The sequence below is a fragment of the Pongo abelii genome, chromosome 6 (genome assembly GCF_028885655.2).
Source record: "Pongo abelii isolate AG06213 chromosome 6, NHGRI_mPonAbe1-v2.0_pri, whole genome shotgun sequence".
Taxonomy (NCBI): domain Eukaryota; kingdom Metazoa; phylum Chordata; class Mammalia; order Primates; family Hominidae; genus Pongo; species Pongo abelii.
This window is the reverse complement of record NC_071991.2, coordinates 25,064,621-25,086,426: the sequence shown is the minus strand read 5'-3', so window position 1 is coordinate 25,086,426 and position 21,806 is coordinate 25,064,621. Positions and strand designations below refer to the sequence as shown.

The 21,806-nt window shown below is 39.6% G+C and overlaps 1 pseudogene; it reads right to left on the bottom strand.

The window, feature by feature from the left end:
* Positions 1 to 206: 206 nt before the first annotated feature.
* Positions 207 to 1,495, bottom strand: LOC100460150 (phosphorylase b kinase gamma catalytic chain, skeletal muscle/heart isoform-like; annotated as a pseudogene).
* Between the last annotated feature and the right edge of the window lie 20,311 nt (positions 1,496 to 21,806).

Below are 21,806 nucleotides of genomic sequence, written 5' to 3'. Positions count from 1 at the left end.
TGGAGGAGCAGGGGGTTCCTGGTTCTCAGGCCACGTGTGATCTCTGCCAACCCAGGGCCTGCCCCAGCCTGCAGGTATTGCTGTGTGGTGGGAACACCCGCTTCCCTTGTGCACAGCCTTCGAGAGGGGATCGTGGCCTCAGCTCCAGGGGTTCCTGGCCAGGGCCAAGCGCTCCTTCTGCAGAGGCCTGCATGCATCTTACCCCTTTGACTTGTATTTCCATGGCTTCCCCTCCCCACCTGCCCCCCAGCCCTTCCTGACTGGCCAGCCCCTCAGTAGTCCTCCTCGGCCAGGGAGAGCAGCACGGCCTTGGGTGTGTTCTTGAAAAGGGCTGCCCAGTTCTGCTGCTGCCCCTTCTTCACCCAGGGGCCATAGATTCGGAAAGCGTAGGCATCAATTAGCCGGCACAGAGGCTGGAGGGTGTAGGGGTGGGTCTCGGATGACGATCTCCCGGGTTACCGGGTTCACCCGGCGGTACTGGTAGTAGATCCGCACTGAAGCCAGCACAGTCAGAGCGATCACCTGCAGGGCCAGGCGGAGAAGCTGGGCTGCAGCCCCCGCCCTGCTAGACCCTGCCCCTCCAGCACAGGACTCTCTGGGCTCCTTTGCCACGAAGCCTTGGGTGGCTTCTGCGGGGCCCTCCTAGTGTCCCCCACTTCCCACTTGGCCAGCATCCTCAGGGATGGAGCCAGTGGGCTGACACCTGCCATCTCTGAAGCCATCACAGGGCGGCTGGGAGGGGAGGGGTGGGTACTCTGGAAACCCGCGGGGTATAAGGACCCCTGAGAGAGGAGACGGCTTAGAGGTTTGCACTTGGGGAGCTGGCGACAACTGCTGCAGGGCCTGGGTCAGGAGGCTTCGTACCTTGAACTTCCCCTGGAGGCTGAAGTGCCGCACTTCCTCCACCACGTACTGCTGGAAGAAGGGGTGTGCCAAGGTCTCTTCTGCTGTGCAGCAGCTCTGGGGTTGCACCAACAGGAATCGGGAGGCCTGGAAGGGGAGGAGAGGGTACCTGAGAACGTTAAGGCAGGTCCCCTCCAGCACGTCAGGAGAGGCGGGGCCTCCCTGGGCAAGGGAGCCTGGCATTGCGGCCGAGCCCAGGAGCCAGTCGGCCTCGCCTCTCACCAGGTCCTTCACGGTGTCCGAGTAATCATCCTACTGGGGTGAGCCAAACTGGTAGTTGCCACTCATGATCATCCTCAGCATCAGCATCTGCTTCCGGTGCCAGAAGGGTGGGGAGCCAGCCAGCAGCACGTACATGATGACGCCAGTGCTCCACCTGGAAGTGAGAGGGCCCAGGGCCACTTACCCAGTGCCAGGGGCACCGACCCAGCCCTGCCTGCTTCCTCCCTCGCCCAGCCCAGGCGGGTGATCCTCCTCCCGGCGCACTCACATGTCCCCTCCTTCCGTAGCCAGGATGGTCCTCATTCATGGAGCACTCCATGATCTCAGGGCCAGGTAACGGGGTTCTGCAGACCTCTGCAGGAACAGTCATCATCAGGACAGGTCAGCAGGGCACTCAGAAGAGGAAGTCCAGGCCAGGCGCAGTGGCTCATGTCTATAATCTCAGCACTTTGGGAGGCCGAGGCAGGCAGATCACCTGAGGCCAGGAGTTAGAGACCAGCCTGGCCAACATGGCAAAACCCCGTATCTACTAAAAATACAGAAATTAGCTGGGTGTGGTGGCACATGCCTGTAGTCCCAGCTACTCAGGAGGCTGAGGTAGGAGAATCGCTGGAACCTGGGAGGCAGAGGTTGCAGTGAGCAGAGGTTGCAGTCAGCCAAGATCGCCCCACCACACTCCAGCCTGGGTGACAGACTGAGACTCTGTCTCAAAAAACAAAACAAAACAAAACAAAAAGTGGAGTCAGCCAAAATACATTTTCAAGTGTAAATATTTTTTTTTGTTAAAAGTTGATGAGATCCTTCTTAATAATATATGCCTCATATTAATGGCAGGTGTTTTTAATATAGTTGCTTCTGATCTCCTGAGCACACCCAGTGTCAGTGACTGCCCTGAAACAGCATACCAAATGTGTGTTTGTGTTTGCCAGTATTCTTCCGGTGAAAGGGTCCAAAACTTTTGCTAGATTTTCAAGGAGTCTATAATTCCCACTGTCCCCTAACACCACAAAAATCTTTTTTAGGCTCTAGAAAAGAAATAATCTAAAAATGATTTTTAATTGCTAAACTTAAGTAACTGAATATGTGTATTTAAGCAACTTAATATTATTCAACAATATAACTGTGATTGTAAATACATTAAATTAGAAATCAGAGAGAATTAAATATCTATTCCTACTTACATAACTCATCTATAAAATGTTTATTTTACTTTATCCTTGGGAAGGAGCAAGTAATTTTGCCACCTAAATTATTATTTAAATAACTCTAGGGGGAAAATAAGAGACTGCAGAGAAAACATGCAATGATGTTTCAAAATCTTCTTTTAGGCCAGGCACAGTGGCTCACACCTGTAATCCCAGCACTTTGGGAGGCCAAGGCAGGCAGATCACAAGATCAGGAGTTCGAAACCAGCCTGGCCAACATAGTGAAACCCTGTCTCTACTAAAAATACAAAAATTAGCTGGGCGTGGTGGTGCATGCCTGTAATCCCAGCTACTTGGTAGGCTGAGGCAGGAGAATTGCTTGAACCCAGGAGGCAGAGGTTGCAGTGAACCAATATCGTGTCACTGAACTCCAGCCTGGGTGACAGAGCAGGACACCATCTCAAAGAAAAAGAAAAAATCTTCTTTTAAATTCAAAATTTAAATATTAAAAATCCCTGTATAGTAAAACTGCTATGTCTTTGGAAAAACAATCCCCCGCCTTACATGCCTTCAACTGTATCATATCTAAAGGAACAAAATTTAGTGATTTAGCACATTTAAAGTAAACCATGCTAAAAGCTTCAATTAAAGGCAAAAGCGTAGCTTTCACAATTAAATTACTAAGGTATGTGCCCTAAATAAAAAAAAATTACAGTAAAATTTGCTAAAGCTAATTTATTTCCCAAATTACCATCGTAATTACACTAAATCACTATGAAAATAAATATGCTGTGCGATTGTCTTGTGAAAGTCTGTTCAAAGTTCTAAACCTGCTAAATGTGTGTACTTTCTAAAAGAAATCTGCAATATTTAACAGCTAAGATACTGTAAGTTTTTTAGCCTTGTGAAAATAATCTGACCAAATATACTCAAATACTGTGAAAAAATGTTCATTCATGCATATTTAAAATGAATTTTTTGAAGTCTCTCACCAGTAAAAATATCTTTCAAATTTTGAATTTTTAAACTAACACTTCACTTCTAATCATCTTTATTAATTTTTAAAAAATCAAAACAAACAATTGTGCTTACAGTATAGAAAATGTAAGGAGATCACTTTTTGTCTTCACATTTACTATTTTTTTCCAAGTAAAACCTTTTATTAAATGGCTGGAAAAACCATTTAAGTTATATCATTGCCTGTCTGCTTTTTAATAGGAAACTCTTACCCACACACATATAGTAGTAAAGCTTACAAACCTACCAGCAAAATTAAAAACCCAGACAAAGTAATGGAAAAAGCCTAGTAAAACAAGAAAAAGAAAATGGCTACAACGTAACCTGAATGTGAAACTAAATCCCCAAAGATTTAGCTCCTTCTAGGGTTGTCTTTCTAAGGTTAAAGTTCCTGCAAGCCACACCCCTTCATGTGACCAATAAGATTAGAGCCGCCACAGAAGGATGGCCTAGTCAGGTTCTGCGTTGCTGCAGTACACATGACCCACATTTGGAGTGTAGTAAAAGACAATCATGTTTCCTTTAAATTACGTGTGGTGGTCTTTCCTAAAGAACACATTAAACAAGTAGATTTACATATTTTTGCTCCAGTGGTTAGTAGGTCACTATGTGCAAAATTTTCCAAAGGAATTTCACTTAAATAATTTCAAAGATCGGCGGGGCGCAGTGGCTCATGCCTGTAATCCCGGCACTTTGGGAGGCCGAGGCAGGTGGATCACGAGGTCAGGAGATCAAGACCATCCTGGCTAACACAGTGAAACCCCATCTCTACTAAAAATACAAAAAAGTAGCTGGGCGTGGTGGTGGGCACCTGTAGTCCCAGCTGCTCGGGAGGCTGAGGCAGGAGAATGGCATGAACCTGGGAGGTGGAGGTTGCAGTGAGCCAAGATCGCGCCACTGCACTCCAACCTGGGTGACAGAGCAAGACTCAGTCTCAAAAAAAAAAAAAAAATTCAAAGATCAATAAAAATTTCCAAAAATTTTGAGTAATAATGGTTGCCAACATCTTGTTTTGCCAAGTAAGAGTATTAAAACCAAACATAAACAAAACTCCAACTACTATCATTATAATTTCATGAAAGGACACTTGAATAAAGAGTAAAAGATACGACTGAGTAAGTTTAATTTTTTAAAACAACCTGAAATTTTCAGAAAATTGTCTTTATTTCTATTTAGATCAATGAAAACTCTTGTCATGTATCAAGAATTCTGAGGATCTACCTTTGAAACTTGTATTTTTAGTCACTTATTTATAAAGTTTTCCCAAGATGACTGATGGAGAAGGCTATAAAGAACAGAAAAATAAATTAACATAAAGGAAAGAGAGACTAGGGTTTGCCCCAACTTGGAGCAAGGTGTCTATTGTCATAATTGGTACCAATGATAGACATCAGTTCTGAAAAAGAGTCACCAATCAAATGTGACTTTAAGTAAAGGGTACAAGGAAGATCAAGGAAAAAGGAGGCAGATACAACTTCAAGAAGGATGTCTAGCAAAAAAAAAAAAAAAAAAGAGATGGCCCTTCTCTTATTTCTCTTATTGGGGATCACTTCCTTTAAGAGATCAGCAATCTGGATATGACCAACTCTTCTCCCCTTTCCTTTACAAACCCTGGCTGAATTTTCTTTGATTTCAGAGGTTACCATTTCTGTGGCTTCCAACCACCCAGTAACCTTCATACAGGGCTGCAAGATGTATTCTCTAAGGATACAAGAAGCACTTCGATAGCTCCGTACTTTCTTTGTCAGAAACAGGCAATTACTGGATAGCTGCTAAGAACAGCATCCACTTCTCCAGATCTGACCTTGAGACGAATTACAGCTGACTGGACAAGTTCAGCTAGTCTTCAGATTTAAACCACACAATCTAATTCTTCAGATTTAAACCACACAATCTAATTCTTGTTTTAAGTCCCTCTAAAATAGAATTGTTCTAGGGCTCTTGACATAACAGAAAGGCACATTTTCAGATATCTACACATATATTTTAATTTTAATTTTAATTTTTTTATTATACTTTAAGTTCTAGGGTACATGTGCACAATGTGAAGGTTTGTTACATATGTATACATGTGCCATGCTGGTGTGCTGCACCCATTAACTCGTCATTTAACATTAGATATATCTCCTAATGCTATCCCTCCCCCCTCCTCCCACCCCACAACAGGCCCCGGTGTGTGATGTTCCTCTTCCTGTGTCCATGTGTTCTCATTGTTCAATTCCCACCTATGAGTGAGAACATGCGGTGTTTGGTTTTTTATTTCATGTTTCAATAGACTCTACAGTTTGCCCAAAACTACCTCAGAAAATTTAAATATAAGATAAATTGATCTACAGTCATGCATTGCTTAAAAATGGGGATACATTCTGAGAAATTCATTTGTCATTGCGTGAACAACACAGAGTGTACTTACACAACTCTAGATAGTATAACCTACTACACACTTAGGCTCTATGGTATGACATGATAATATTATGGGAATTTGTCGTATATGCAGTCAGTCATTGACCGAAACATCGTTATGTGGCACATGAATGCATTTTACTATTCAATGTCTAACATCTTTAAAAAGTTTGGCTTATATTTTAAAACCAAAGTGTGATTAGCACTTTGTGAAGCATACATTGCCAAAGATCAATTTAACTATGAATTTTCAATAGGTTCACCTTCCATTCCAAAATTCTTGCAACTCTCAACCCTTCCTCACTACCACTGTCAAAGAATGCATTGCTATGGAGAGTCACATGAGGGCAATACAAAAAGAACATTAAAAGAAGCCTAAACTCACACCCGCTTACTTCACTTATTTAAACATTAGTCTTTCTTTTCAGTTATCCATGGATATGTACTGAGCTATGAAGAAAAGCACCTTACATCAGCTAAAGCACCATAAGTTGTTAATGATTTTTAAGGAAAAATTTAACAAAAATATATTTTGAAATTGCTAACGTTTTCAAGACAATGTAAGATACAATCGATAGATAAAACTTCTAAGTGATTTCTTTCAGATTCAGTAGGCGTTATTCAATGAAGTAGTAACAATCTAATTTATCAAATCATATCAAATATCTATTCCAATTACAGCCATTCCCCAGTTGGCTTTATCTTCTAAAATGTTTATTTTCCTACTTATTATTAACATAAAATAAAATATTATGCTAGCTCCTGGGGCAATTTTCTTTTTAGCAATGCAAACATTTCTTTTTTTATTTGCATAGGCAAAGTACGGTCATGATTCCTCTCTTTAAGAGATATATTTCCAGTAGAATTCTACTATTTATGTTTTCACCTGGGATATAGTTTAACTCACGTATCCACACAGTAGAATTTTGTATATGCAGAAAAAAACTTAGTGATACTGTAAAGTCTACAATTTTTCTCTGAATTATCTTACCTGCATCCAACAGCACTACTTTAAAAAGCCTTATATGGCCGAGCACAGTGGCTCACGCCTGTAATCCCAGCACTTTGGAAGGCCAAGGCAGGCGGATCACGAGGTCAGCAGATAGAGACCATCCTTGCTAACATGGTGAAACCCCGTCTCTACTAAACAAAATACAAAAAATTAGCCAGGCGTGGTGGCAGGCACCTGTATTCCCAGCTACTCGGGAGGCTGAGGCAGGAGAATGGCGTGAACCCGGAGGTGGAGCTTGAAGTGAGCCAAGATCGCACCACTGCACTCCAGCCTGGGCGACAGAGTGAGACTCTGTCTCAAAAAAAAAAGCCTTATATTTGAGACATGGGGACAAATAAACAATTCCTTATATCTACAACATTAACAAACGTTTTAAAAATATATTGGATAAGTACACATATTTAACAAAAAATATGTACCGGTAGTATTTTAACATACAAAATTATCAGTAGCTTTGTGTATGTGTTTCTTTTAGTGAGTTAAAAAGTTCATCGTTAATGAGTTTAAAGTGAATTAGGATTTTATGAACAATATTCACTATGATGGATCCTTACATTTTTGTGCCAAAGTTGCTCAATAAACATTTTGCTCAAAAGAGATAAAAAGCCTTCCTTTTGTTCACGTATTGAGGCTTACCTCAAACAGAATCTTGTATTTTAAATATTTAAGAAGGGACATTTTTCTATTCCATTATAAGGCATGTTAACCACTATGGAAAACACTACAGCTACTTTCAGAACTTATCTTTCGTATTTATATAGTTGATCTGTCAGGATTATTGTCTAATGGTAGATAACACCTAGCTACAAATGCACATTATTTAAAATGGTTTCGTAATACAGCTATGCACTGCATAATGACATTTCAGTCAACAAGGGACTGCATATATGATGGTGGCCCCTAGGAACTGAAAAATTCCTACTGCCCGGTAGCATCTTGATGATTTTGACCCTGAGTAGGCCTAGGCTAATGTGTAAGTTTATGTTTTCGTTTTCAACAACAAAAAAGTTTGAAGTGAAAAAAGAAAGAACTTTTAAAATAGAAAAAAGCTTATAGAATAAAGATTATAAAGATAATATTTTTGTACATCTGTTCAATGTGTTTGTGTTTTAAGCTAAGTGTTACTACAAAAGAATCAAAAAGTTTTTTTAAAATTTAAGTTATTATAAAAGTTACAGCAAAATAAGATTATTAAAGACAAATTTAAAAAGTAAATTTAGTATAGCCCAAGTGTACAGTGTTCATAAAGTCCACAGTAGTGTACAGTAATGTCCTAGGCCTTCACAGTCACTCACTGCGCACTCCTTGACTCATCCAGAGCAACTTCCAGTCCTACAGGCTCCATTCACAAGTGCCCTATACACATATCCCATTTTTAATCTTTTATACTGTATTTTTACTGCACCTTTTCTATGTTTAGATACACAAATACTTAACATTATGTTACAACTGTCTATGACATTCAGTACAGTAACACGCTATATAGGTTTATAGCCTACAAGCAATAGCTAGAGCACATAACCTAGGTGTGTAGAAGGCTCTACCATCTAGGTTTGTGTAGGTACACTCTATGATGTTTACAGAATGACGAAATAGCCCAATGACACATTTCTCAGAATATCCCCATTGTTAAGTGACATATGATGTAATTATGATCTTCAATAATGACAAATTTTTTAAAAGCAGGGCACAGACATGGTTACCAGCTTCCTCACACATCTCTTTTTTTGACCCCCACATAAAAACACCACAGCTTGAGATATAAGCGCAATAGGACAAAGCTACACAATTCGTAGTCACTTACACCACTCTGACAGCCAAAAGATGAAACCAAAACTCCAGCTAATTTACTCCCTGGAACAGGATTAGAGAAGGTAAGCAAGAATAAATTCATCTACCTATTCCTTTTATTAAAGCCTGTCCTTTGTTTCCACACAATCTGTAAGTGAAAACTCCATCAAAAATGGTTCATTCAAAAAAGTTTCTGCTATTAACAAAGCATAACAATATACATTTATGCTGTTGTGCATAGAGAACATTATCCCAATTTTCTAGTGAGGAGCCAGGAGAAATTTAATGAAAATGAAACAATATGATTATTGACTACAGAAAGAATACCTTTTTTGGTGAAAAAATATATACTTACTTAGTCAGGTGCCCTTTATTCTTGTTGTTATCAACTCCATTGTAAGTCACAGCTGCCAGTTTTCTGCTTTCATAGTTCTTGTAGTGGACATTATTAGTAACATCTCAAGTCCTGCATGTGTGTTCTGTCATAAATAAACAGCAAGAGTTTGCTTCTATTAATAGCTAGGGGGCATAAAGCTAAAAAAGCTTTAATATAAATTCAAAATTTTACCAAAACAAAAATTTCAGATATAAAATGAACAAAAGACTATTGTTAAGGAAGGTAGCATTCATCTGTTTTCATTTACACTCAAAGTAGACCAATAAAAAATAAGCTAACTTGACACCAAATTTAGATTCCATAGAGATTTTAAGACCCATAGCAAGGACTTCATGACTAAAACACCGAAAGCAATGGCAACAAAAGCCAAAATTGACAAATGGGATCTAATTAAACTAAAGAGCTTCTGCACAGCAAAAGAAACTACCATCAGAGTGAACAGGCAACCTACAGAATGGGAGAAAATTTTTGCAATCTACCCACCTGACAAAGGGCTAATATCCGGAATCTACAAAGAACTCAAACAAATTTACAAGAAAAAAACAAACAATTCCATCAAAAAGTAGGCGAAGGATATGAACAGACACTTTTCAAAAGAAGACACCTATGCAGCCAACAGACAGATGAAAAAATGCTCATCATCACTGGTCATCAGGGAAATGCAAATGAAAACCACAATGAGATACCATCTCACATCAGTTAGAATGGCGATCATTAAAGTCAGGAAACAGCAGATGCTAGAAAGGGTGTGGAGAAATAGGAACACTTTTACACTGTTGGTGGGAGTACAAATTAGTTGAACCATTGTGGAAGACAGTGTGGCGATTCCTCAAGGATCTAGAACTAGAACTACCATTTGACCCAGCCGTCCCATTACTGGGTATATACCCAAAGGATTATAAATCATGCTACTATAAATCATGTACACGTATGTTTATTGTGGCACTATTCACAATAGCAAAGACTTGGAACCAACCCCAATGTCCATCAATGATAGACTGGATTAAGAAAATGTGGCACATATACACCATGAAATACTATGCAGCCATAAAAAAGGATGAGTTCATGTCCTTTGCAGGGACATGGATGAAGCTGGAAACCATCATTCTCAGCAAACTATCACAAGGACAGAAAACCAAACACTGTATATTCTCACTCATAGGTGAGAAGTGAACAATGAGATCACTTGGACACAAGGCGGGGAACATCACACACGGGGGTCTGACAGGAGGTGGAGGGCTGGGGAAGGGACAGCATTAGGAGAAATACCTAATGTAAATGATGAGTTGATGGGTGCAGCAAACCAACATGGCACATGTATACCTATGTATCAAACCTGCATGTTGTGCACATGTACCCTAGAACTTAAAGTGTAATAAAAAAAAAAAAAAAAAGAAAAGAAAAGAAAAACAGAAAGAGAAATGGGCATAAGAGGGAAGACTTTCTTTTAGGGCATTTGAGAAGATTGTCAAGCCCAGATGACAGGCACCACCTTTCCACCTTATGCCTCATTAATGGAAATAGCACAAAGCCCAGATCTAAGGCAGAGCTTCCCACCTATGGGCCTGCATCTCAATCTTCACCTTCCAGGAACCAGGCAGTGTCTTCTGGGCTGATTACTTCCAATTTACCACATTATGATATCCAAATATTATAGCTCCCCTCTCCCTTGTGATGATCATGGAAAATATCGGTGGCTCCAAATTCCAATTGTTTCACCTTAGAAAATAAATCTGAGAATCCCCCTACCACAAAGCACAGTACCTGGATACAACAGGCACTCAATAAATATTTGCTCAGCCAACGCAAGGATAAATGAATGAAATTCCTCATCCCTGTATTCATTTCTGAAGACCTGCTGGTGAAAATCTAGCTCTAAACATCTTTCAGATTTAGTCCATTGAGGTATGAAAAAGGAAAAAAAAAATGACGATGTAAACGAAGTCAGGAGCTGGCACAGAAAGTGCAATCAGATTCTGCTTCCCCTGTAATTAAGTGTGCCCAAGGCCGCTGACTTAGGCGATGACAGCGTGCAGCTTGCCTGCCCGCCCTGGGTGCCTGGGAGGGTGGGCAGCCCTCAGGATGCCGCTGCACAACACGTTCGCCACCTTATCAAGAATTCCACAGCCACAGGAAGATTTCTCACCTCGCCGTAACCCCCGCGGGCTGCCCTGTGCTGTCACATGTCCCCGCTGCTCAGAGAGGGAAAGCCACTAGGGAGGCCCTCAATGGAAATATTACCCCCTGTCCAGGGTAGCATGGGCTTGATCGCCCCTGATTATTTCTGATCACTGTCACTAGGCCAAGAGCACAGCGAAGTCAAGAAAGAAATGGCCTCGTTAGTGAGAGTGCAGCGGTCTGAGGAGGCAGCAGTGGTGTGGAGGACCTGCTTTTGTGAGGGCAGTGAAGAGAGGGGAAGGAGTGGTGTCTTTATATTGAGATATTTTGAGATTCCTGCTTTCTCCACTCCAACTGCCCAAATAGGTTCTGTGGGTTCCGGAAGGTTCTAGAACTTGTACAGAATCGAACCTACAGCTTCTCATGGAACAAACCCAGAACCAAGAAAATCTGGTGGAAGTCACCTGGTTTAACTCCTTTGAGGTCTAGACCAGAAATTAAATAGTGCTTAACCTATTACTTTAAAGAAGCCTAGTTCTAACTTTACCTCAGCTCGCTCCCTCTTTTGCCTAGGATAGGAAGGGTGGGTGCAAAGGGCCAGCTCCCTGTAGGTCAGCCTCTTGGAGCCCTAAGTTTCCCGCCACTTCTATGCACTACAGGCTTTCCCTGGGGTGGGATCCTCAGCCCAGGGACCTTGTTTGTCCTCCTCTTGATGCTGGTGCCTGCTGCCCAGCCACAGACCCTCAGATTCATTTTTAAAGAAACGTCAACAGCTGTTAAATGGCAAATGAGCCTTTCAAAGAGGTGGGATGACTTTGAAAAAGGGCTTGAGGACAGCAGTCGACCTCTGACCGTATCCCCTCAGATGCCCTCTCCATCCCACCCTCTCTCCCTGTCCCCGACCTCTGCTTTCCCAGTGAGCCTGCCTGCTCTTCAATGCCCCTCCCTGCCCGCTTGGGCTGTCTCAACACCTCCCATGTTGCTTGATTCCTAAAATAACATAGAGGAAAACATTTTTTTTTTTTGAGACGGAGTCTCCCTCTGTCGCCAGGCTGGAGTGCAGTGGTGTAATCTCGGCTCCCTGCAACCTCTGCCTCCTGGGTTCAAGTGATTCTCCTGCCTCGGCCTCCTGAGTAGCTGCGACTACAGGCACGTGTCACCACACCCAGCTTTTGTTTTTTTGTTTTTTTTTTTTGAGACGGAGTCTCGCTCTGTCGCCCAGGCTGGAGTGCAGTGGCGTGATCTCAGCTCACTGCAAGCTCCGCCTCCGGGTTCACGCCATTCTCCTGCCTCAGCCTCCCGAGTAGCTGGGACTACAGGCGTCCGCCACCATGCCCGGCTAAGTTTTTGTATTTTTAGTAGAGACGGGGTTTCACCGTGTTAGCCAGGATGGTCTCGATCTCTTGACCAGGTGATCCACCCGCCTCGGCCTCCCAAAGTGCTGGGATTACAGGCATGAGCCACCGCGCCCGGCCAAAAATATTTTTTTAAATAAAGAAAATAAATCCTCGGCTGGGTGCGGTGGCTCACGCCTGTAATCCCAGCACTTTGGGAGGTGGAAGCGGGCAGATCACAAGGTCAGGAGATCGAGACCATCCTGGCTAACACGGTGAAACCCCGTCTCTACTAAAAATAAAAAAATTAGCCTGGCGTGGCGGCATGCACCTGTAGTCCCAGCTGCTGGGGAGGCTGAGGCGGGAGAATGGCGTGAACCCGGGAGGCGGAGCTTGCAGTGAGCCGAGATTGTGCCACTGCACTCCAGCCTGGGCGACCAGGCAAGACTCTGTCTCAAAAAAAAAAAAAAAAAACCCATAAATCTCCCAAAGCAGTTACTGAAGTATTCATCTTTATATTATCTATTTAAATACTAGATAAGAAACTGTAGTTTAGCTACTACTGAAGCTCATAAAATCTAAAAGAAACTGCCTTTTAGCAATATTACTAAGGTAATATATGAGTTTTTATTAATACATAATAATATATTTCAGATCACATATCAAGTTGTTTTCAAACTAGGGAATTTTAGAATAAATTTCTGTTTCTTCAAATTGTCTAGGTGAATGTGGCATTTTGGTTAAACAAATTTTTGTTTATAGCATTTCTATCATATATAAAATCAATACATATGAGATAAATCTACAATACATATGGGATGATGCCATCATTATTTAATAATTCAAGACACTGAAGACACCCTCAGCTGCTCTATGGATATCCTTTACCAATGCAGTGTTCTTGGATATACATGGGGTGGCAATACTCTATACTGTCAGTCCTCCCTCTTCTCATCATCTATTCTATTTCAAACTTCCTATATCTGCCATCATTCATCTTCACCACTTTACTAAAACTCCCTTCTGGGAGACAAACATAAAGGCGTATTGTTGGCTGGGTGTGGTGGCTCACGCCGGTAATTCCAGCACTTTGGGATGCCAAGGCGTGTGGATTACATGAGCTCAGGAGTTTGAGACCAGCCTGGCCAACATGGCTAAAAATACAAAAATCAGCCAGGTGTGGTGGTGGGCACCTGTAATCCCAGCTACTTGGGAGGCTGAGGCAGGAGAATTGCTTGAACCCAGGAGGTGGAGGTTGCAGTGAACCAAAATCGTGCACTGCACTCCAGCCTGGGTACAAGAGTGAGACTCCATCTTAAAAAAAAAAAAAAAGTGTATTATTGTACATTTTTATCATTCCTTACATCCAGAAAACTCTTACTGTTACTTTACAGTCCAGCTTCTTGAATTTCCCCCTTTGTGAATAAAATGTGATATTCAATTACTCTGATTCATATCGTACTGACATTTCCATGAAATTCTCTGATAGTTCACTCCCCTTAGTCCTAAGTCTGGGTTTTCCAAAAATCTCATCTCCCAGACTCTGTCCCTTGATAAATTCATGTTCTCTTATAGCCACAACAGTTACTTCTAAAGCTCTACCATGCCACTTCGGGCCCATCAGGCAAAATAAATAAGCAAGTAGGATCAAGTTTTTACAGCATAATTTTGCAGGTAATTTTAAATCTCAAGCCCTGTGAAAGTTGCCAAAAAAATCCTATAATAGAGAGGAACATTAAAAAGGAGAAATAAGATATTCACTTCACAAAATTACTCCTTTGGGATTCTAGTTACTAAACTCTATCTTGCAGTTTGATATGTATGAGTTACTGCCCAGAATATATAGACAGTCCTTCCATCCTGTGCACTGGGATGATCACTTCCACTTCTTCAAATCCAGCTAAAAGCATCACTGCCTCAATGAAGCCTACTCCAGCCAGAACTGTTCACTTGCCTCCTCTCTGCTCATGTCCTATATATCACATAAGCAGAGCTTACCAACAATATTTTTCATCAACAGTTTAGAGCAGTGCTGCCAAATAAAAATACCATGTCAATCATATCAGTAATTTAAAATTTTCTTAGTAGCCACTTTTAAAATAGGAAAAAGGTGAAATTCATCAATTTTATTTAACCTGATACATCCAAAATATGATCACTGCAGTATACAATCAATACAAAAAATTATGGAGATTTTTTTCCATGCTCAGTCTTAGAAATCGGTGGTATATTTTATATTTGCAGAACATCACAATTCAGACTACCCACATTTCAAAGATTAATAGCCACATGTGGCTACAGGCTGCTGTACTATTTAATAAGAAGTGCATATCTAGAGTCTAGCCCCTTGCTCTATAAAGTGTGATCTACCATCCAGCAGCATTAGCATCACCTGGGATCTTGTGAGAAATGTAGAAACGCAGCCCATCTCAGAACTACTAGAAGAACTAAATTTAACAGGATACCCAGGATAGGAATGCATAGCAAAGACTGAGAAGCAGTAAATTAGATCATATATACCTTGGGAGTCTTACAGAATTGCTATTGCCATTCAACTACGATATAGTATTACCCCACTGACTAATATGGAACACTGTATTTAAATAACAATAGCTTTTCTATGAATCATGTTTTCTCTACACTGTCCAATGCAATTTTCTGAAATGATGAAAATCTTCATATATGTTCTGCACAAAATGGCAGCCACTTGCCACATGTGGCTGTTGAGCACTTGAAATGTATCTGGAGCAAAAGAGAAATTGCATTTTAATTTAATTAATTTAACTGATGTAAACATTTGGCAAATGACTATCATACTAGATAGTACAACTCCAGGAGAATTGGTTACTATGTCACAGTTTCATCTCTAGGAGAGTCCTTAGGACAAATTTGGAAAGTTCTAGTCAAGATAATTCTTCTGATTAACTGTACTTCTTCTTTTTTTAATTTTATGAAGTCATATTTACCATCTTACACTGGCTAAGGGCAAATTTGCATCTTACCTCTAAGGAAGCATAATAAAAGTTACAACATGTGCTTTGTATGTATTAATATTATTCCAGCTTATCATCAATTAACAATACTAATATCCATACCTGTACAGTCTTTTTAATTCTATGAGAAGGACCTGGATACTCTGGAGAATGCAAATCTGTGAGGAATAATGAGTTGATTAATGTCGACTTTCCCAATCCAGATTCCCCTAAAAGAAATAAGGGAAAATATCTGTTAAACTCACCCACTTTACCCAACCTTAAATATTCAACAGATGCTATAATCAAACCTGCTTTATGCAAGTACTTCTTGGTGAGACAATGAAATGACATTAGAAAATATGCTACAAAGAGTATCTTTGTCCTCAGTTTCTTAGGTATCAAATTAGACTCATGTTTCCAAGGATTATTTTCAGCCTTCTAATTATACCACTTATATTCATTAAAAGTAATGTATCTAATAATTTACATTTTTAACAGTAATGTATTCCCAAGGAAAAAATTCAGTCATTTTTTTAAAAAATCCAAGTTGGATTATGTATCACTGCTTCAGTGAAATAAAGTTTTTCTTTATTAATAGACAGTAATGGATGACCAAAAGAAATCACGCAGCTACAAAAAGCAAAAATCTGCTAATACAAAGAATAATTAATCACAATGAACATCTCCATATAAAATTCTAAATCACAAAAAATACTTTCTAATTTAGCTACCCATCAGCCTAAACATAAGGGTGCTTCTCCATAGACCAGAATCCAAAAAAATCTTAGGTAATTACTTTTTCTACTGCTTCTACTCGAGGTAGACACGAAGGAAGCTACGGCATGATTTCTACTCTGATCACGTGCTCTTTTTTGACTCTCCATGTCTAGTCCAATATACATAGTCTAGTGTATAGTAACTATTACAAGTATACCAAAATATAAATGGCTTCAAGCTATATATAACCTAAGGTTAAAACAAATTAGAAATCATATTATGATAATTAACAGGGCACAGAGTTAAAGTATTTATTGTTAATAATTCACCTAGAATAATAGGCATGTTTAGCCTAAGAAACTGATGTCACAATATTTATATGTCTAGGAGGAATTCTTTTTATATTAGCTTTCGAAAGAGATAAGATCCTTTCCACATGGTTTGGGCTTACTCCTTTGACTAAGAGCATGCCACTTTTTACTAGATGTAAAAATGCCATAAAGGTCTAAGTCACAGGAAAGTAACATGGGTAGGCCACACCTGATTCTTTCTTAACTCTTACACCTTGAAGGCAGAAAGACTAGAATAAAACCCAAGCATTTGGATGTTAACAGAAATATCTATATTTCCTTTTGGAAATATAAATGAAAATTTTAGTATATACAACAATGTTTTGGGAAATTAAAAACAAAAGTATGCTAATTAAAATATTAACATTGTACTCAATAAATCATGTTTAGAGGGTTTTTTTCAGTTTTTTACCTTTTTATTGGTGGTGAGGAGTCGGAGAATAAGACGACACTGGACAAAGGGAAAAGAGAGAGGAAGAAAAATAAAAGGCTCAAAGGTAACACAGTAAAGTGTAAATAGTGGCTACTCTGGGGATAGTACAATGAGGGTGAGATTTTTTCCTTAGTTTGTTATACTTCTGGGTGCTGCAAACTTCCTTCAACATGATTCTATTATTTTCATAATTTAAAAAGCATTATTGAGTGGCATCAGCAAAACGGCAAATTAAAAAGCTCGAAGACTCATTCCCTCACAGAAACACCAAAAACAACCAGAAACTAGTTGAATTAACCTTACAGGACCTGTGAAAAACAGTCAAATGTCTATAGCAACAAAGCAAATGCCCAATTAAGAAAAAAAAACATGTAAAACTTTTGTGACATTTTTCTGTGGTCTTGTCCCACCCCTTCTGCAGTTTATCTGGGTCTGGAGGAGGCAGCAAACCAACTCCCAATTCATTCTCTTCAAATGGGTGGGAAGAGTGCAGACCTAACTTGTAACATTTTACCCTCTCTGGTCAGCCAGAAGGACTGATTCCTGTTTACCTAACTGGAACCTCATCCGGTGAGAGCAGGAATGGGCGCCATTTATGAAAGCTGCAAGGCTACACAATATGTTTACACCATAAGGAACTAGAAAAAAGAAGAGCAAACTAAACTCAAAGCTAGCAAAAACAAGAAAAAAATAAAGATTAGAGCAGAGATAAATAGAAGAGATTTTAGGAGTAGAAATCGGCCGGGCATGGCGGCTCACGCCTGTAATCCCAGCATTTTGGGAGGCTGAGGAGGGTGGATCACCTGAGGTCAGGAGTTCAAGAAGAGCCTGACCAACATGGTGAAACCCTGTCTTTACTAAAAATACAAAATTAGCTGGGTGTGGTGGTGCGTGCCTATAATCTCAGCTACTTGGGAGGCTAAGGCAGAAGAATCGCTTGAACCCAGCAGGCGGAGGTTGCAGTGAGCCGAGATCGTGTCACTGCACTCCAGCCTGGGCAACAAAGAGTAAAACTCTGTCTCAAAAAAAAAAAAAAGAAAGAAAAAAAGAAAAGAATAGAAATCAGCCGGGCTCAGTGGCTCGTGCCTGTAATCCCAGCACTTTGGGAGGCTGAGATGGGCAGATCACAGGGTCAGGAGATTGAGACCATCCTGCCCAACATGGTGAAACCCCGTCTCTACCAAAAATACAAAAATTAGCTGGGCGTGGCTGCGCGTGCCTATAATCCCAGCTACTCAGGAGGCTGAGGCAGGAGAATTGCTTGAACCCGGGAGGCGGAGGTTGCAGTGAGCCGAGATTGCGCCACTGCACGCACTCCAGCCTGGTGACAGGGCTAGACCCTGTCTCAAAACAAACAAACAAACAAAAATAGAAATCAACAAAACCAATTGTTCTTCAAAAGAATAAACGAAATTGACAACCCATAAACTAGATTGAGAATAAAAGAGAGACTCAAATTACTAAAATCAGAAATAAAAGTGGGGGCTGGGCATGGTGGCTGACGCCTGTAATCTTAGAATTTTGGGAGGCCGAGATGGGGGGATCTTTTCAGCTCAGGAGTTCAAGACCGGCCTGGGCAACGTGGCAAAACCCTGTCTGTACTAAAAATACAAAAAAAATTACCCGGTCGTGGTGGCACATGTCTGTAATCCCAGCTACTCAGGAGGCTGAAGCAAGAGAATTGCTTGAACCCGGGCAGCGGAGGCTGCAGTGATCCGAGATCACACCACTGCACTCCAGCCTGGGTGACAGAGACTCTGTCTCAAAAAAAAGAAAGAAAAGTGGTTCATGATTTTCCTAGTTAAGGACTGGACTGTTTACCACCACCCCACCCCCGCTTTTTTGAGTAACTTCCTTTTTTGGAAACGGTGATGAAGGTTTCTCCCTTTATTCTAAACACTGTGTACCTCGTAGTACTGTCTGCCATCAAATTTCTAAATGCTTTCTGCTTTTTTAATACTCTTTAAAAATTAGCAAATACATAGTTATACTTTCAGTTAAGATTATATTTTTTCCCATTGGATTTTTTCTTTTTCTTTTAAGTTCTTAACATTGACTATGTGAAGTAATACGCTGTATACCCTGAACTCAGCTATGAGATATTTAACATATCAGGGGATATATAAATAAATTAACTTCCATCAATTCCTAGACTACTTACACTGAAATTATGGACCAAAGCTTTCTAATTCAATTCCCAAGTGGTATTAAAACCAAACTGTATTGTATTTCAAGAAACTTTTTCCATGGTTACAAAAGTTTAAAAACTTATCAAACGTGGGAAAACTGCAATTTAAAGATAAATGATTAGGTTTTCTATTTTTTTAAGACCAACTACAATGTGAACCATAACTACACTAACTGGGTGTTCTCTATCAAAGTCAACACTGCAAACAACAAAGGGTATCATCTGGCCAAGAAAAAGATAATTTCTGATTCCAACTCAAAACTGCTCCTGTGTAACAGGTGTTTCTCTAGTTCTCAGCTCCACATTTATGCTTGAGTTATTTCTACGCTAGTTGTACTTTTCTTTTTAAGTTGCCTCTGGGCAAAGTAAACCTTTCATAACAGATTGAGAACGTTCAATTTCCTCAACTCTAAGATACAATTTTGCCCCCCAATGTTTCTAAAAACAAATGTCTCATAATCAAAATGTAATTGACTGTACTATTTAACCTCCCTCAAATCAAATTTGATTATACGTTTCAGAGTAGATCTTATCTTAGAATCAAGGAAGCAGGAAAATCAAAGCACTTCTTCCCCTAGAATTGAATTCAATTAGAAAAGCCAAATCAATAAGACCTTAATTGTCCTATAATTGAGAACTTTATATTTAATTTTTAGAACAATTTATTCTGAACTAAAGGGATTTCTATTTCCTTCTAAATTGGAAGACCCAAAGAAACAGAAGCCTTTAACACAAACTTGGATGAGAAATAAGGAAAGTAACCAAGACCATCTCCCACCTTGAGGCTCATGAGGTGAAACAAAAGCTCCCGCTTGAGAGAGTTATATGCCACAGGGGAAATGATCCTCAAAGAGACAAGTTTCATTCAGAGTAAGGAGGCAGAAAAAATAGGTACCAAAAAGTAGTTGAGAACTCAGTCTGCTTTTTCTGGTTCTGTACATAAGGAGCTTGGAAGTTGCCACTCCATTCTAAGAAGTAAAAAACTGAACAGATCTGATCTTTAAGAGCAGTATCCGACCTTTAAGAGCAGTGAGGACACAAGGCAATGATCCAGCAATTGCTCTTCTTGATGTTTACCCAGCGAAGTTAAAAACTTAGATCCACACAATGTCTTGCACACCGGTATTTGCAGCAGCTTTATTTATAATTGCCAAGATGTGGAAGCAATCACAATGTCCTTCAGTAGTCGAATGCATAAATACACTGTGGTACATCCAGGAAATGGAATATCACTCAGCACCAAAAAGAAATTAGCTACCAAGCCATGAAAAGACATGGACCAATGTATACTGCTGAGTGAAAGAAGCCAATCCAGAAAGAATACACACTGTATAATTCCGTTATTATAATTCCATAGAGTGAGCAAGATACTTGCATTTTTGGTTTTCTTACATATCAAATTAGTATTAGAGTATGAACTATGAGGAATAAATTAGATAATATATGTGAAATCTGAGCACAGTGCCTGGTACACATTAAGTGCCTAATAAGTAGTTGCATTATTTCTGTGATTCATTTAAGGAAATTAGAAACACATGAAAGTTTGATATGACAGAGGCAAGAATATAAATAACAAAATTTTAAAAAATACTTAAGGCAAAAACTTGGAAACAATGGGAAGTTAGCAAATTCCACATTAAAAGACTAATAAGTCTTTTGGATATGGATAAATCAAGTGCTTAAAAAGTAAAAATGATTTAAATAATATGCTTAATTGTCAAATATATACACAGAAATTTCTACCCAGAGAATAAACATATTTTTGAAACCTATGGAATACTTAAATAAGCTGATCCTATGTAAGGCTACACAGAAAAGTAAATCAATACTGGAATCTACAGATCATATTCTCTGAAGGTAGTGAAATTAAAAATTAACAAAAAATAATGCAATCCATCTGCCTACTTACATGTCTCTCCTAACTCTTCCTATGTGAAAATTACTCAAATACAAACAAAATGAGTATTACACATAAAAAACTAAGATATATGACTAAAGTATTCAGAGAAAAACTCATGCTTAAAATAAGCCTAAAGAAAATAAGTCAACCATCAGGGTGGTTCTTGGTGAAACTGTAAACTGGTACAGCTTTTCTGAAGAATAATTTGGTAATCTATCAAAATTTAAATCTACATACCTTTTGACCCAGGATTTCACTTTCAGAAATGTATATTACAGAAGCATTTATATGTATGCCTAGAAATCCAAGGAACCTAAGCACTGTTTGTAACTATGAGCATCCATCTTCATTAATAGCTGACTGTATAAATCATGACAAAGATATTATAGAATACCACATAATTGCAAAGAATATGCAGACAGGAATATATGTACAGTATATTCAGTGATAGGGACAAAACAGTCACAGAACGGTGCTTATAGCATGGCACTGTTTACACACAAAAAAATTGACATGGGAATGCCTGGCGTATATAAAAGTATAAAAAAATGCCAAAAGACTTGCACCAGTTTAATGCTTATCTCTAGAGACAGGACTGGAAATGAAGGAAGGAGAAAAAAGGAAACTCACCTTTTACTAAATGTCTTTAGAATTTAGTTTTTAAAAAATAAAAATGTATATTTTATAAACTTTTCTTTCTTTGGGAGGCTGAGGGGAGGGTAATAATAAAAGGGAATATACGAAGTTTCTAATAGTGTTTATTTCTAGATGGAAAAGGTAGTGAGAAATTTAAATTTTCTTTCTTTGTATATCAGTTTTTTTACAAGAACCATAAGTTATATAATATTTAATTTTAACTTTTAACTCTTTAAAGGGGTTGATAATATGTTATGCTACAAAG